The following is an 18,746-nucleotide window of genomic DNA, read 5'->3' as shown; positions in this document are numbered from 1 at the left end:
GACCAACATTTCCAAAGCAAGGAAAAGTACTAGGATTCTCGTTAAGAGGGGTTCCTTGGTTGGTAAATTCCGGAACAGTTTCCATTATATTCAACTTCAGTGAATTTTATTAACAATTTAAAACTAAAATTAACAATTCACAATTCACACCTAACAATTAAAATTCACAATTCACACCTATGGTCTCTAAAAGTAAAAACAAACAAATTAACACGCTCTATCAAATCTAGAGTCAAACCACACACAAACAGTAACTTTCCGTACTAAAAACACTAGTTGGTGATGAAATCCAACGTTGCAGAATTCAGTACAGAAAGGGCGGTTGGAACAGTTACCCCGACAACCTACTTAATGAAACAGACTGGCACAAGTTTCTTCACAAAACCATCTCGAGTGAAGAGAACCCCACAGAGAGTCCAAGTGAGTCTAGTCGATGTCTGCTCCAGGTACAGTGGGATCTTCCCTCCACCGTCACCTTAGGAAAGTATCCTATAGATTATGGCCACTAAGGTTACCGACAGAAAGAAATATACCTGGGGGAACAGTCTACGATCCGATACACACGCAAGGGCAGAGTAACAAAGCTCAATCCCCTTGAAGGCTCCTTGACATAATCCAAGGTTTACCAACAAGTGACCCCAGGCTCCTCGACAATGGTCAATCCGAGGCTTACCATTTTTAATACGTGTATATATGCTATCATCCCCAATGAGGAAGGATTGATTACCTCACTGGTTCAGATATGATCTCATGCTTGACTCATTTAGGAGGAGCTTCCCAGAGCATACATGCAACAATTGGAATTTTTCCTATTGCAAGATCGACTACTTGTTTGTTTTACTGTCTTGGAGAGTTAACTAAAACCTATAACAAGGCACTAGCCTAAGCTAGATTGGTGGAAAGAGCCCTAAAAATGTAAAAATTACTAGATGAATTTTAATTAAGCGCTGTGTTATTTAGGTTGTTATTACTCAAAAGGGTAAATGGATATGAAACTAATGGTGTTATGACCCGACCCAAAACTAAATGCAATCGAATATGATAATGTAATATTTTCAATTCGATGAATCCTAACTAAAGTAAGGAGAGAGTTTCCATTCACTTCCAACAATGCAAAAAATTGATCACTAAGAGAAAATATAAGAAATTCTCTAATGCACTAATTTCATCAAGAAAAATTAATGCAAATCAATTCCAAAACATGTTTTTTTTTTGTGTGTTAAAAACAAGCATAAAAATATGTAAATTCAAATCAAAGAAAACTGATCTAAATCTACGATTGATTTTTCAGAATGTAAACTATGTAATTGTAATCTATGCACAATTCACTTGAAAAGTATGCATATGTAATCTATGCACATTTTTCATTCATATTCTGAAAATGAGAATTCTAATTATGCAAATGTGGTTTATGAAAGAGAATTCTCAAACACAAGATGGTTCTAATGTAATCTAAGAACCAATCAAGTGCAAGTCAAGAAAATTTGGTGAGAGTTCCAAAGATCAAAAAATAAAAACACTCAAAGGCGATTAACACTCATACATAATTTAGACCCCCTCGGCGAATGAGGGGGAATTTTTTTTGCAAAAACAAAAGCAAAAAGATGCAAAATTGTGAAAAGATTGAGACAAACCTCCAAGTAATGACCAAAGGAAATAAAATTAAGAATTTCTCAAAAAAGAGACTCAAAACACCCAATTAACTTAATGGAGATTGATGAGATGAATAATTCACTGAAAGAAACTCATAAACAAGGCTTTTTGATAGAACACATGCAGATCTGGGTAGACACTAAAAGCCGAAAATAAAAACTAAACTTAACTGGACAAAAACAATTTAGGTTTTTAAAAAATTTTGACAGGGTCCGCAGGCTTCCGGTATAACCAGATGCGGTACCGCTTTGTGTAGTAAAGTAACAGTGCGGGGATGTCCGAACTGTGTTACAAACAGAACGTGCGGTCCTCTTTCAAAAACGTGAAAAAGAAAAAACAATTCAGAACCTAAAAACTACCCAATCCCGCACACATCAGGTAAAAACCAGAAACAAAGAAAAAGTTTCTCAAGTCAAAGTAAAAGGAAAGGCAAAAACCAAAATTCAAGTCCCCAGTGGAGTCGCCAATTTGTCGGCCAGATATATCGTTCTTGCGGACAAGACTGATCTCCCTAGTATCAACTGATATCTAGCGACAAGCAGAACAAGAAAATCTACCTTTCTCTAAATATTGCGATTTATAAATAAAAACCAAGAGGTGTTTTAGACCCTACCTTAAGTCCAATGCTAGTTTGTGGCAGCCACGCTTCGACCGTCCAAATGAGTTTCCTTTTAAGAACCTGCAAACACAAACAAGCACACATCAAATAACACCTGCATAGCCAATATAATAAATCATATTCATCATGGTGATCAAGGAATCCATGAAATAAACCATAAGAAACAACTTATTGAGAAAAGTAAACTTGATTGTATTAACTTTAAACAAAGAAGAACTTTACAACCTTGGTGCCTTGATGTTGTACAAGCTCCTCCCAGGGTCCAAGCAAGAATCTCCTCTACTTTGACAAGCTTCACACTCTTCCCAATGAGATCAAAAGGTATGTAATCTCTCCTCTCAAGCTCAATTAGGAAGTCTAAATTCCAACAACATTTACCCTAAAAAATATTTAGCTTTCAACCTCAGTAACCAGCCCAATGCCTCATTTTATAGTGCAGAGGGAGGAAGTTACCAGGTCCACCTATGAAGGGATAAAGTCCTCCTTCAAAGGGATAAGCTCCTCACATCAAGGGGTTAGCTCCTTTAGTTATGGGATTCATGAACCTCAAAGGAGCGAACTTGCCACCTCAAGATTCCCCCTAGAAGCTTCCAGAAATAACCCAAAGTGAGTTTTTAAGAATATATTTGCGCCTTTTTGACTTTTACAGGGGTCCGCACCCATTACATAGAAACAGAGTGGGTAGCTCCGCAGGGAACATGACCAGTGGGTGTGGGACCACAAGTAATGCTAAGAGAAAGTGCGGAACGAGAGTTTTAGAGATTTTCAAGGACTTTCTCTCATTTTTCAAGGCTTGACATGAAGAGCTGAGGTTTAATACTTGCATAGGAGGAAAGTATGAGTGGTGATAGACTCACACTGACTGCATAATGTCATGGTGACAATATTTTGTGCAACACCAATATCTAATAGTAAATGAGTTTCCCCCTTAGTCGTAGTGCCCAAATCATTAGGTAAGTTGCATGTGTGTGTATAATTCTGTGAGTTGAACAAAGATACCATGAAGGATTATTTCCCTCTCCCTTTTATAAATTAGGTACTAGGCACCTTATCAAGAAATAAATATTTCTTGTTATTAGATGTGTACAAAGGTATAACCAGATTTGAATTATTGTGGAGGACCAGGAGAAGACAAAATTTAATTTTCCTTGGGGGAATTTTGCCTACTGGTTGTTTCCTTTTGGGTTATGTAATGCCCCTGTCACCTTCCAAAGATTGGTTCTAGGGATTTTCTCTAACCTGATTCATGATTGTGTGGAGGTGTACATGGACGATTTAAGTATCTACATGGATTCGTTCGAGAAATCTTTGAGAAACATTAAGAAAGTATTGATTAGATTTTAGCAAGAACACCTTTCCCTAAGTAAAATAAAATGTTGCATGATGCTAACTATGAGTATGGTGCTTGGTCATATGGTTTCTACTGTAAGAATTGAAGTAGACCCAACCAAGATCAAAGTTATGTCTCAACTACCAGTTCATACAATGCAAAAGGAGGGAAAAATATTGCTTGGTTTTACTAGATATTATAGACGCTTCATTGATAGTTTTACAAAAATTACCGCATCATTACTTAATTTTTTTCCTAAAGATATTGCTTTTCTGTGGGATGATCGTTGTTAGTGTGATTTTGAGGCCGTGAATGAAAAAAAATTGGTTGCACACCTATTTTTAGGGGACCCAATTGGTCCCTCCCCTTTCATATTTCCATGTATGCCTCAAACACAAATTTAGGGTTAGCCTTGGATAGAAATATGACTTATTCCATTATGCCATTTACTATACTTGTAAGAACCTAACCCCCACAGAGTTGAATTATAATTTGACAAAAAAGAATTATTAGCGGTGTTGCGTTCCATAAACAAGTTGAGGCATTAGATTATGGGTTATGAGGTCTTCATCCACACTAACCACACAACTATACAATACCTGATGAATAAACCAGTAACTAACGAATGGATCATGAAACACATTTTGTTATTGTAGGAATTAAATGCTACAATTGTGGATTGGCCTGGTAAAGATAATATGGTTGTTGATTTATTTTCTAGATTAAAAAATGCAAATAATGATATTCCTATAGATTCTTATTTTCCAGATGAGTAGTTGTTTGCAGTGTCTACTCACCTGCCTTGGTTTGCAAGCATGGAAAATTATTTAGCAAAAGGAAAATTACCTTAACAACTGCCTGCTCATGAAAAGTGCAGGATCATAAACATAAGTGATCATATTGCTAGACCTGTTTTATGCAGGTGTGGACCTTATCATTCATAGGTGCATTTGGGAGGATGAGATACCATAAATACTAAAGGCTTTCCACAACGAGCCTCATGGAGGAAAATTTTCCAACAAAAAAACTCCCTGCAAAGTACTACAATCCAGTTATTATTGACCCAATTTGTTTAAATATGCCAAGAAGTATGTGGATGCAGTTCAACAAACTATATTGGTACATGAACACATGACGAAATGGCATGATGGGTTCATTCAAAAAAAGTAGTTTTAGCAAGGAGAATGGGTTCTGCTTTTCTATTCAAGATCCAAGTATTTAAAAGGGAAATTAAAAACCTACTAGCTGGGACCTTATGAAGTGGAGAATGTTTTTGAGAATGGGTCAGTTTGAATTAAAACTATCAATGAAACTAAAACATATTTTCTTATGAATGGTCATAAGCTGAAGCTCTACCAGAAGTTGACGTCAACAAAAATTTGTTGAGACAATGGATGGAGGTGGTAAAGAAGGGAGATCCTCTTCCTAGTCATATTTCCTCTTCTTTAATTCTTCTTTAATTTTTATTTAAAAAAAGAATAATAAGAAGAAGAAATAAAAAAAAATCAAATAATAATAATCATAATAATAAATGTGGCCTAATTGTGAAAACCACCTTGTGGCATGGTTAGGCCAATGATTTTTTGTTTTCCTTTTCTTAATCATGAATCTTCAAATATTTATCCTTGAGTTAGTTGATGAGGGATTCCGTAAGGCCCTCCTTCTAACAACCTTTTCCCCATTGAATCCAACAAATTATCTGGGATAAAAGGCTAGATACTATTTTTAGTACCTTGAGGCTTGCATACATTAATTGCAAGTTATCTCGCTAGTGATCAATGGGGATAAATCAATGCTTCCTATTCATTGGATATTATAGATGAATCGACTTTAGCACATCTATTCAAACCTCACAAGATGTACTGAGGTACCTTGAATCTCATTGTCATTAAAGGTGAGTAATCTCACATTGGTTAATGACAGACATCAATGGCTGGTAATCTGATGTCTTTCTCACATGCTCAACTTCAACATATTTATTCACATTATGAGAGATTTCACCTGGATCGGATGGGATGTGAGAAGACTTATAATTTCATTTTTCCACAACCACTATAGGTTCCAGGGGAAGTGATAGAGACAAATGGAATGGATCTGATTTAAAAACTTACTATAGGATTCGTGACCAACCCATACTCTATGAGAAACAATCTATTTTTGTTAAAAAAATAGAATAATAATGGTCAACAACTGAACAAGAAGCAGTTAACAAAGCTGAAAAACGTGACACAACACAACATATGAATATGGTTTGGAGTCATCTACAATACAAATAATTGAAACTATTTATGCTAGTAGTTAGAATGCTTTGTCTTCGAACATTATAGGGGTTGCCAAATACAAGAATCCATTTTAGCAGTAAGAACCTGCAAGTAACCTTAAAACAAAACAAGGTAGGATGGAAATTTTCATTCCCATAACTACCCCGCGTGCACTAGAAAAAGGGATGGAATTTTATGGGCCAATGATAATGGTTAGTATTTTTAGTTTGACACAAGAATAAAGGCCTGGCATTTTGGTAAGTATGACTCGAGGTAATTATACTAAGAAAAAATACACTTTTAATACATGAATAATTCGTGAGGGATGCGTAGGCTAATTATGATCACCTTATGAGTAACTCTTAATCTTCCTTGCACTAATGCCACCACCTTATCCAATCACCATATATTGCACATGTGTAATCATCCCCATGCTCTTGTATGATTTGAACTAAGCCAAATCCATGTAATTTTAACCCAAATCGCCATAATAGAAACATAGCAATTCATTCACTGTTCACCACCTTTTGCCATTTAATCTCGCATAGAGGCAAAAAGCTGAGCCTAAGCCATTCTTAGCATGTAGTAAGTGATATGTAGAAGGCCCAAATACCAAGGTTTGATCCTAGTGGCATTGAATTTATTTACGAATACCTTCAAGGGCACGAGTATTTTGAAGAGACCGATTGGTTACTGTTTTGTGAGAAGTTCTTGGGATATAACTTCAAATTTACCAAAGATTTTGTAGATAGTTTTAATGGAGTTGTGGCCTAATTCAATCAGTTAGAATTAGTCATTTTAGAGGAGTCGATTTCACAAAGTACTGGCTTCTCTCAAGGAGGAGAGTATTGGTTCAAGGATGTCGTCATAGAGCTTGAATGTAATTAGTTCTTGGTGCTTGATAAATACAATCTAAATTGAAGCAAAGGGATTCCACATTCATGGGTAAATGAGGAATGACATGAGGCCTTGTATTTGGTGCAAAAGTATATTACATGTGAAGCGAGGTATATCATGACTTTCAAGTACCATTTAAGATTTTAATGATGTTTTAAGGAGAAGCGTATGATGAATATTCCCTTTTATTTGTTGAAAATATTGACTAAGATGGATAGGAATGTTCAAGCCTAGCATAAACATGCAGAAACCAACATGTTGAACCATGGGCTCATCAAGATATTAGAGGTTGAACTAAAAAAGATAGAGTAGACTTGGGCCAGTTTCGTTTTCTGGGGAGGGTTTGGAGATAAGTCCTTGTCGTCTGAAACAAAGAAGGGGTAAGATCCTCCATCTAAAAGAAATAGTAAGGATTAAAAAGAGGAATGTTCTTATGAGGACTTAGTGTTATGAGAGGGTGGATAGGTTTCCAATGAATTTGAAGATACCCCAATATCGAAGAGAATGGAATCCTCATAGAAAGAAGAGGAGACCCTAACTAGTGAGGAAAATAAATTCCTTGCAGAATTGTTTCAACAAAGGAGGAGGCAAAGCATGAAAAGTAGGACCACCTTAAGAAGAAAAAGAAATAATATACATCAAAGAAAATGAAGATTCATGAAATATCTACAGAAACCATCCCTAGGGTTACTCCTGGAAACCAAAATTAGTTAGTGGAGAAGGTCAAGTAAGATGATGACTTAGACAAGGTGGTCATTGTGAAGAGTATGTCTCACTTCCTTTGTATGTATTCTTTGGATAGTCAAAGCATAAGTATGGAAGGAATGTATGAACCTGTAATGGACCCCTTGAGCCCAATTATAGTGCTAGACTTGGTGGAAAGCATGGTACCCCAGGTATGTAAAGATATTAGTCAGAATCTGTTTAATATCCCTATTCCAATTCAGATGAGGAGGGGGAAGAAGGTCTTACTACAAAAGCATAGTTGTTAAATGCCCCTAAACCTAATAAGATTGAGGATATTTAGGTACCAAATGTTATTGAAACTAAACCAATTAGAGATTTCCTAGTATAGGATGTTCCTAAAATTGAACTAAACAGGGAGGTTCAAGTGCCGAATGTTCTTGAAACTAAACCAATTGAAGAATTTTAGGTGTCTAATGGCCCTGTAATTTAAGTAATTGAAGAACTTCAGACATGGATGGTCCTATAATTGTGAGGACTAGTGAAGCACAAGAGCATGATGTTCTTAAGAGTGGATATGCAATGCTGATTGTAGAGAAAAATGTCCTTGAGAGTGGAGATACAATACCCACCACAAAGCCAATAGTATCAAATATTCTAGATATTGGAGATGTGCATGTAGTTGATACCCTCGGTGTGTCACAAAAACTAGAAGAATTGGAGCATGTTAAGGAACATGAAGTGCCACCATTCTTGAGTTGGAAGAATACGGGTTGGATGAAGGACCCAAGAAGATGCTAGAAATGCAAGAGATACTGCAAACCCCTAAACCTGAGGAATATGTTCCAGCTGAAGGATTATCAGATACACCGCATTACAATAAGCCTTTGAAAATAAAGAACCTTACGTACAAGTTTAGAAAATTGAAGGTGAAGTGTACACACTTGGAACAAGATAATCAAGTCTTGAAAATAAGGAATGAACACTTAAAATCATCTAGAGACAGGGTAGTAGCCTAGAATCAAATTTAGTTAAGAGAGGAAAAATTTGGGATACGAAGATAGGTTGGGTGGTACACCAATACATAAAAATGAAACTATAAACTTTTTTAGGAGAAACAAAAGAAGGGCCAAGAAAATCTTGACCTTTTGGTCCAATCTACAGAAGGGGTAGAGCACGAGTATATGCAATAGTCTGGGCATGGGGGAGATAACAAGTCTCAATTTTGACCTGTCTAATGCACATAATTAAAAACCTTTTTGACCAATTATCCTTTGTTTCATCTTCCATTTCCTTATACTTTGTTAATATTCCTGCCAATCTCTTGCCTTTAGGAGTTACAAGTTACTAAGGTGATTATTCACCATTTCAAACATTTTCTCATTAATTTGGTCTGCAATTTGGTGTGTTTTCTCTACTTAATCACTTTTGGAATTACAATTTTTTTGTATAAGTTACAAGACTAACAACTTCTAGTTATTAGAAAACATTGGTCATATACATCAAGTTGAGTCACCAAAAGTGGCCACCAAAAGCAGTTACCGGAATCTATAGTGAACACACTGTCAACATCCAACAATGATATTCATGCTAGTGACCAATATAACCAAGGAGATCAACACCAGATAGGATCTATTTTATTTTGTTGTAACAAAATATCTTCCTATCTCAGAATAATGATCCAAAATGTATAGTGTTTCTTTTACGATTGCGTCCCTTGTGTTATTTTGTACAAGTTGGTCGCATAGCTATAATGAATAGTATGCGGCCATAATCTCTATTTTGGGTCTACCGACCTAAGATGAGGCATATTGAATCTTATATATACTTTCATAAACAACTTATTAGGTTAACCACCATAACAAATTGAATTTCTATTGCGACAATTGTTGTAAACTCATTCTGTACTTTGTAAGTTTGATGACTTAATATAAAAAGCACTGTTTCTAGTTTTATTTTGATGTAAAGCTTTCTCTCGCCTATAGTGCTCCTATTCAAGTAGGCCCCCATAATTTCGGAGGAACTTGTAGTTCTGTAGATTTATGGTAAATGTATTATTTTATTTCACTTGTAGTTCTATAATTTTATTGTAGACACGTTACTTTATTTAATTTACAGTCCTATATATTTAATTTATTTTATGAATTTCTTCATTTATATCTTTGTGAGTTGGGTAATTTTTCTTGTGTAGTGTGAGGGCCCTGTGTGGAGAGTTAACAACCCAGGGATCCACCAAGAGTTACAAGAAATCCCAGGATTCAGACCGGTAACTCTGAAAGAATATGGTTTTCTTTTTGTTTCCAGAGACAATATGGTTTGATGCATTTACTTGTTTAGTTGTAGAAACTACTGAACCTACTTGACATCCCTATGATGTTGATAAATTGAATAGTCTTTTAGAATTAATATTTAAATTTTTGTTTAAGTGGCATGCAAGTGATGAATCCATGTTTTGTAGAAATATGTTTGTAATAGAATGTTTTAGTATTCATTGATTGAAAACCAATCAAGTCTAATTCTACATATATTTTATGACATCTCGTCAACTTACGAGCCCTAGTTGATAATTTAATGTATAGCAATTTAAGCAATTAAATTTCCAGACAATTTGCATGTGGATCCAATTGTGATCCAAGTCATCTGGGATTGGTTGGTCTCGACAACTCTAATAGAGATTCACATCTTCTTCGGCCTTGCTAATTTCTATCGAATTTTTCATGTTAGGGTTCTCTCATATCACTTATCCCTTAAGTCTAGTTACCAAGGAAAGATCAAAAGTAAAATTTTTCAGTTTGAGTCATAATAGAAGGAATTCATTGAAATGAAACATTTCCTTTTCTCCACACCATTCTTTACCCTGCAAAACCTGTAATATCCATTTGAGATTGAGACAAATGATTCTGACTATGCTGTTGGTGCATTCCTCACGTATTAAGGACATTTGGTGGCCTATCATAGTAAGACATTCTCTGATAATGTACAAATATACTCACCTATGATAAGCAAATGTATTCCATTATTTAGACCTACCGACAATGGAAAAATTATATTTTGGGGAAGGAGATGACCATCCACATGGATCGCCGACTTCTTCAATTTATGCAGACACAGGGGAAGTTGCAGAAAAATCACCATTGGAAATTATCCACATATCTACAATAATTCCATTTGAACATTAAATACAAGAAGGTCAACACCATTCACATCACAAATTTCCTTAGTCATCCCTCGATTGTGGCACTAAACACAATTCTCAACTCTTGTGGACATGAGACCTCTGAATAGATGCAATAATGACTCAGAATTTGTTGCCACCTACAAGATTTTGATGACTAGAAAGTCAGTTCTAGACTTCCACCTTCATGATGGAATGTTGTGCTACTTAGGACACCGTTTTGTTCCTTCAAGTGAGTGTGCCAAGCTGATCTAAGAGGTGGATTACAATCAAGTTGCGGGGCATTTTGGTGTGGAGAAGACAATGGTAGTACTACAAAAGTATGTTTATTAATGGCCAAAAATATGATAGGATGTTGGCAAGTATATAAGATCCTGCATTTCCTGCACCATTGCCAAACCAAACATTAAGAAGAAAGGCATATACACTCCTCTACTTACTCCTAATCAATCTTGGGAATCCATCTCGATGGACTATATGTCTGGTCTTCCTTTAACCAAACATGGTAATGGCTGTGTATTTGTGATCATTGATATATTTTCTAAGGTGACCATTCTCGTTGATTGCAAGAAGAGCATCACAATAGAATCCAATACTAATGTCTTGTTTGAATGAGTATGGGTGAATTTAGGGATCCCATAAACCATCATATCAGATCAAGATAGCAGATTCCTAAGTACATTCTGGTTGAGCCTCTAGTCATTAATGGACACCTAGTTCACCAAGTAGACTTCCTTCCACCCCAAGACTGATGGCCATAAAAAGGTCGTCAACATGATGATTGATGAGGCTCATTAATAGGTAAATTATATGGACCTCAATTCCACTCTCCAACTTATTAAAATAAACTTTTCTCACATTTATTTACATATTTTATTATATTTTTCTTAGTAATAAGGGTAAAGGTGAGATGTTATGTCATGTGGCCTAATGTGCATTAATTGCATGATTTGGAGAAGTTTTTGGCTAATTTAAGTGCAAGAACTTGAAGTAGACAAGCAAGAGGGATTTTAGGAGATTGGATCTCCCTCCTTAACTCCTTAATCAATTGAAGATTCCTCCACCATATCTCATCATCTTGGAGTTACAAGCAGCCAAGCCCACCGAGTTCATTGGCAGCAAAGCCAATGATAGTTGAAGACAAGTTAATCTCAAGTTTGGGAGCCAAGCCTCCCTAATTTTAAGGAAGATGTTGATAGCTTCAGTTGTATAAATAAGAAGGCCTAGGGCCTCATTAGTATTTGACTTTTTATTATAGCCAAGATGAAATTTTGAGCATAAGATATTGTGACTATTATTCTCATGTTATTTTCGAAATTTTGGTGATAATGGAAAGGGTTTCTTTGATCCAGCACTGAGTTGACTCAGAGGGCTAAAGCTCTTGAGTTAGGGCCCAACCCTAGCAGTAGAGGTTCCTATTAGTTGAATTGAGGCTTATGTGATCCATATCAAGTTATGAGAAAAAATATTTCAGCATAAATCACATGATAGTACATTTGTCGACGCGTTTCAAACCAACGAGTGCGGTTCAGTGTCAGGAAAAGTTGAAGAATCAGATCATGGCTATATCTTAAATAGGGAGATAAGACTTTCCAACGGCTAGGATTGACTGAAAAACAACTATATTAGATTGGACGGGCAAACCACTATAATTGACCCAGAAACGACTATATTTGACTATTTAATTAAAATAATATTATTATGTTAAAAAGTATCTTATTTAATTTTTATTTTAATTAACTTTTTTTAACCAATTATGAGTCAAAAATCTAGGGAATGTGATAAAATTGTTAACCTGTATTATTATTAATAGAATAATTTTAATATTATATTAACATAATAGAATTATTATTATTAATGGCCAGGGTAACTCCTTAATATAAATTAATTAGTAAAACACTAGAATAATAATAATTATTAATATATTATTAGGTAAATTATTTTTCCAAAATTAATAGATCTAGGGATGTTAGTAAATGTAAGAATTATTTTAAGATATTTCATTAATTAGTTAACCAAAGTTATTAATCGAAAAGAATTAGATGTAATAAACTAGTGATAATTAATGTTATATTATTCTTATAATAATGTTATATTATTAATCTTATTAATGATGGTATGTGTAACTGATTAGTATAAATTTAATATCGAGGTTATTTAATGGGAATAAGTATTACTAGATCTAGGGATGTTAGTAAATAGTGGGGATCTAGTAATAACTAATATAATATTAATTATTGTTATACTAAATCATTTGGATTAGTTAAGAAAAGGTAATATCTATATTAATATTTAATGTATATTATTAGTAATATTAACCAAAAATAATGATATTAGTTATTATTATATTCTAGTTATAGTATTATTCTAATTATTAATGGTTAGGGTAATTAATAGTTTTAGGAAAATTAGTGATAGTAAGGATTTAATGTATTATTATAGTATAATTATTAAATGAAGGGTAACCCATTAATATGAATTTATTGGTAAAGTTGTATACATATCATATGTTGGATAATTTAATCTATTTAGATAGTTATGAAAAGGACTATATAAAAATAGATAAATAAGGGTGATATTTTTAAGAGGATCAAAGGAATAAGGTTCAAGAAAGCAGGCTAAGGGTAACAAGGGAAAAACTTATTTAGAACACACTATGAATAGAGGGAGGGGAGAGGAAGGGAAGAAACGATTAGGAAGAGAGGGCAGGAATCCAACAACTACTGATCTTCCAACCATCGTCTCTATTGAGATTGCTAGGTCTTCTTTCAATCTCAATGGCTTCCCTAAATTTTCGGTGATGGAACTACGCAACTCTAGCAATAACATTGGCCTCCTCAATACAGACATGATGATTGGTTCTCTCCACATGCTCTGCTAATGTGGAAGAGGTTATATGTATGCTTAGATTACATTCGTAGTTAGTTGCTGAAGTTATTTATGTTTTATCCCATTTGCAAGTATTTGAATGATTATTTAGCTTTGCTCCCATTAGTTGAAAAGCAAAATCAATGGTAAAATAGTGAAAGTGAATACTTTAGAAATTTTTTTGATAGTGGCCTCTTCCTCATCTCCCTCATGGGACCATGGTTTGAGGGCCCCACTCTCATAACCCCAAAAATAGTTTTTTCTCTTTAGATCATTGCATGGCTAGGGTTCTTGATTGAGTCGATTATAGTTCACTTGCAATTGTCATTTTTGTTTTTTGAAGTTGCTATAGTTTAGAAAGAATTTCATTTCACAGATTTCGCCATTAGCCATCAATAATTCCATTTTTCCTAAATTCAACTCATCTTTTCCATATGTAAATGAAGTTATGCATAAATGAAGGAAATAATGTATGTTGTTGCAGAAGTTTCTGATTTGTAGGGAGAACTCATTTCACCAGCCTCATCCAAGTTGTCTTCACCCATACTACCCAAGTCTACCAACCCCTAATTTGAATTTATGTTTTGTAGCAAAGTGGACATCTCTCTTGAGAAAATCCAACCATCTTGAAGAGTTGGGTTGAGCCTTGGGAAATATACACCTCCTCTATGCCTTATCCCACCATTAAACACCTTTCCCACACATTATTCCACCTCTCCTACCCTCCTATAGCTTTCAACCCGTTTCCTGTAGTAAACCAAGACATCCTATAATAGAAGCAAGACATCCTATAGTACTACATGAAATCCTGTAGCAGCGTGTTTTAAGCCCGAATTAAGCAACAATGATCATCTGAGCTTAGGTTATGCCTCCACTTGGCTTCCATACCCTCAACACCATTCTAGACTTGTTTCCCCATGCCTTTATCCCCTACAAAATATTAGATTGGTTCACTTAGAATTTACATTTATAAAATTGAAAATAAAAAAGACTCTTTTCTGCAATTTCTAGTTAGTACATGCATACAATAGTCAGAGTAGTTTGAGGTTAATTTCCATGGTTACTTAGTTTAAATAACTATATGTTAGAATGCAAGGTTAAATTAGGTCTCTTTTTCAAGTAATGTGTAAATTCTTAGCTAGATAATTTCATGTCACTTCATAGCACTTTCCCATTCAACATTTTCATTTCCTAAGATAGGAAACATTTCCTTTCTGCATTACAGATAGTTTTCCATTTGCTGTTAGTAGTCAGACTCCTTCTAGTCAATAGAAGACTGGTTTGAAAAACCCTAGTGGTCTATCGTCCCAGTTGAAAAGTGACAAGAGTAGACCATTGCATCTATTGTGTATACAACACTATCACCTCCAAGTTTGTATGAACCCCAGGTTGATGAAGTAAAGTTGGTAGCCCTAGGAGTTGCAACATCCTTGCTGCAATACTGGAGCTCATCAATGATCATGCACATATTACACATGTACAAATCCAAGCATCCATGAAAGTGGGATGAGAGTCTTGCCCATGTTTGACACAACTACAAAAAATCTCTCCATAGATCAACTGTCCACAACCCCTTTCAAGCACACATGGGATTTCAATCATCATGTTCCATTGATGTCACACTGCTCCTTGCAACTACCCAGGTAGAATATGCACATATTCAATCTAAAGACAAAAATGCTACCAACTTTATTGAACGAATTCAACATATTCACTAGCGAGTCTATGATATATTGCACAAATCCAATTCTAAGTATAAACAATGCTATGATTAGCACTGAATGCCACAAAAGTTTTAGATGAGAGGTAAGGTTTGGTTACATTTGCAGAAGGAACACCTTGTAGGGTCCCATTGGAAGCTTTTCCCACTCTGCTATGGACTATACACCATAACCAAGTTAGTAGGTGATGATGATTTTGAGCTAAATATCCCCCCATTCCTCTGCCTACACCCAGTGTTCAATGTGGTCCGCCTTTGGCCATACTTTCCACCATTGTTGGACACATTAAAAATTATATGTCAAATGAAAATAATAGAACTCAAATAAACTTGCATTGAATAGGCCACAACTAGTCGACACACAAATTAACAACACTCGCCAATAGAGGATCCAACTGTATTAGGTTGTCAAAGCGGGCTAGCTCTTGCACCGAGGCAAGTGGCTCACCCAGGACCAAGTTCAACAGAAGTTTCCCCATATCATGGAGGAACCCAATGTAATGGAGACCATTGCTTCATAAGGGGGAGGAATGATCTAGGTGGATATTGGTGGCCATCCACCTATTCCATTGGCTCACAACATAATTTTCCTATTTTGGTAGTTTTTATTTTTTATTTTGGTAGTATTAGGTCTTGAACTTTTAGTGTCGTTTTGAGGCCCCAAATGTTTTTTTTTTGGAAAATGGGCCAACTTTAGTATTTAAATAACATTGGTAGTTATAAATTATTCTCCTCATAAATGCCTTTATAATGGGATATTGTATGAACCAAACAGATATCATATGCCAAAGTTATGACCTCGAGAAGTTGACGTTCCAACTTACCCCATCAGGGCCCATAAGTCTTTGGAACTTCATCTCCTAGGGTTAGGGTTTTGGATATTTAGGGTTCCTCATCATTTATTCATGATAAAAAGGGAATTGAGCCTCATTGTAACACAATTTAGGAAAGAACATAACCGTCACATCTCTTCTCAGAGATAAGCTACTACCATTCAAGCTAGTTTACTTTCATTCTACATGTAAAAAATTTCAAGATTTCTATTTATTAAATGAAGTTCAGTTTCACTATATCTCTATGTTTATTTTAAATATGTATTTAATTTCATTATCTTATTAAATTAGAATAAAATCAAAGGGACAAGGTTATAAAAAAGGAAAGAGATTACTGAAAGAATGTTGGAGATTCTACTAGAAATTTGAGGTAGAGACAAAATTTTGGCATTCAAGCACCAAATTTGGTAAGATAAATTGAAGCATGTGAAACATCTATAAACAAATACTGTAACAACACAATAAATTATTTTCAATGCAAAACTGACATAGAACTAAGTGTGAAATCTCTTTTGATGTAGAGTTGAACAACTAGTTTGATCTGTACAAGAAGAAGAGATATATGATCGTTAAAAACGAGAGTGAAGGAAAACCTGTGTGTGATGGAATTGATGTAGAGAATTGAAGTAAATCGAGTTGGTGTAGGAAATTGGTGAGTATATTGAGAATTAAAAGAGCTGAAGCTATTGTGTGTGAGTTTTCAAATTCAGTTGGAGAAAGTATGGAGGTTTTTAAAGACAGAGTGAACATGCTTGATCTATTTTAATTGTTTTAGAAGAATATGTTTACCTAGAGATCTCAGTCTGAAAATGAATGAAATATAGATAACTAGCTACTGTAGGTTGGTGCCTATAAATATCAAAGGTTGGTTCCTTTAGCAAGTTGGACTTTTCAAATCTGAGGGGTTTGGAGCCTATTATGAGTTGGTACTCAGGTCTATGCATGGAGCTAGGTTACACTTTTTGGCAAAGTGAGGGTGCATTTTGGTGAAAAAAGGGAGCTCGATCGAGCTACTTATGGGCTTAGACATATATCAATTGAGCGTTTGAAAAACTCTCGATCGAGCTCCTGTGTAACCCATTATAGAAATTTTGAGGTCTAAAAGGGGCCTCCTAAGGAAAATGATAAAATAATAGTGTTGGGTGCAGGAATTGTGCTTGAGCAAACTCCTCAACACTTAATTGTCAACCCAAGGTTTTTGTAAACTTAGAGATGAAGCACAGGAAATGCCATAAATGGTATGAACTTTTCCTATCTCTAATCCTACTTCTTAAAGGAAATGCTTTGCAGAATCAGACAAAAAATAATCGGAAAGGTAATTAACACCAAAGCAACTCTAGTGCTGGAATGTAAAAGACAATTTGCATGTAAATCAAGTAAAGAAATTCCACACAACGGAAACAATATTAAATGATGAAATGAAATGCTATGTTCATCTTCAGATGGATGGCTAACAGTCTGACAAGTGGGCCCTTGCAGAATTCTGTCTTCCTTCTGATCTTCCTTCCACACAAACAACCTGTCCTTGCACTGTTACAATATGCTTGCACTAGTGCAGGTACAATATCTCTGTGCAAACGTATATGTAACCTACCTTACTTATGTCTTAGTGAAGGTGCTCTAAGGCTAAGGGCTTAGAGCACTCTGTTTTTGTGACAAGAGACAAACTGTTGCACCAAAGTAGAGCTTCCTTCACCTAGTTTCCAAATTACTTTCGAAAAGACTGAAAGATGTGCTGGAAAAGAATTGCAACTGTAAATGAAATTCTGAAGTAAATTATCTGTGAAAAAGGAAATGCTTCAATTCATTAAACCTTGCAAAGGAAATAAACTTCATGAAATAAAAGAATTTCAAAAGAATCAAACAATAGTCTAAGTGTTTTGCATGTGTTATCTAACTTTATTAATCCATTCAAAGATGCTTATGTTCTTTTCAAGTATAATATGTTTATGATGATTTTATGCAACTGTTTCCAGATCCTCTTAAAGATGTACTTTTAATACCAAAGACAGTTACTATTTGTGCAAAAGAATGGTTAAACCAAGTTGCAGGAAAAAACATGCACTAGTGCAGGAAAGAGTCCTCTACACAATCCGATGAAAAACGAGTTAAAACATAGATTGAGAATAAAAGAATGCAAGAAAGATATCTCATAAACAAAGTAAACACAACTAACTCTCAAACCATGGATCCATTTCACACATTAGATACAAAAGATATTTTAAATCAAAACTTGAAAGATAAAGATTAAAACTATAACATCACACAGCTGCACACAAAATATCCACACCTTTTTTCTGAATAAAGAAAGTGAGAGGGATAAACAAGTTGGGTAGGCTGGGCCCTAGCCAACCAGCTCGTTCCCCTTTTAAGGAAACTAAAATATCAGCACCTCGAAAGATACATCAAAGATAAACTTATACGTTGTGTATGCAAATCATGAAAATTCTCTTGTATTACTTGATTTGACAAATATACATGACAGAGCAGTCCAACTCCAGAGTTGAGGCGATAACCAGATTACATAAACAAAATTACAATCGATGGTTCTCTACTTGCCTCCTCCTACCTATATCTATATTATATATCCTTTCATCTCTAGCCGTTTTCACTAATTACAGACATTTCTTGTTCAGGCCTTTCGTCCAAACAAGCTTAGAAACCAAAATTACAAACTTGGCCAACATTTATAATACACATGAATCT

Source organism: Pinus tabuliformis, chromosome 1_2 (assembly GCF_031772625.1).
Source record: "Pinus tabuliformis cultivar Carrire ecotype Pingquan chromosome 1_2, CPIR1, whole genome shotgun sequence".
Taxonomy (NCBI): Eukaryota; Viridiplantae; Streptophyta; class Pinopsida; order Pinales; family Pinaceae; genus Pinus; species Pinus tabuliformis.
Note: the sequence above shows the minus strand (reverse complement) of the source record.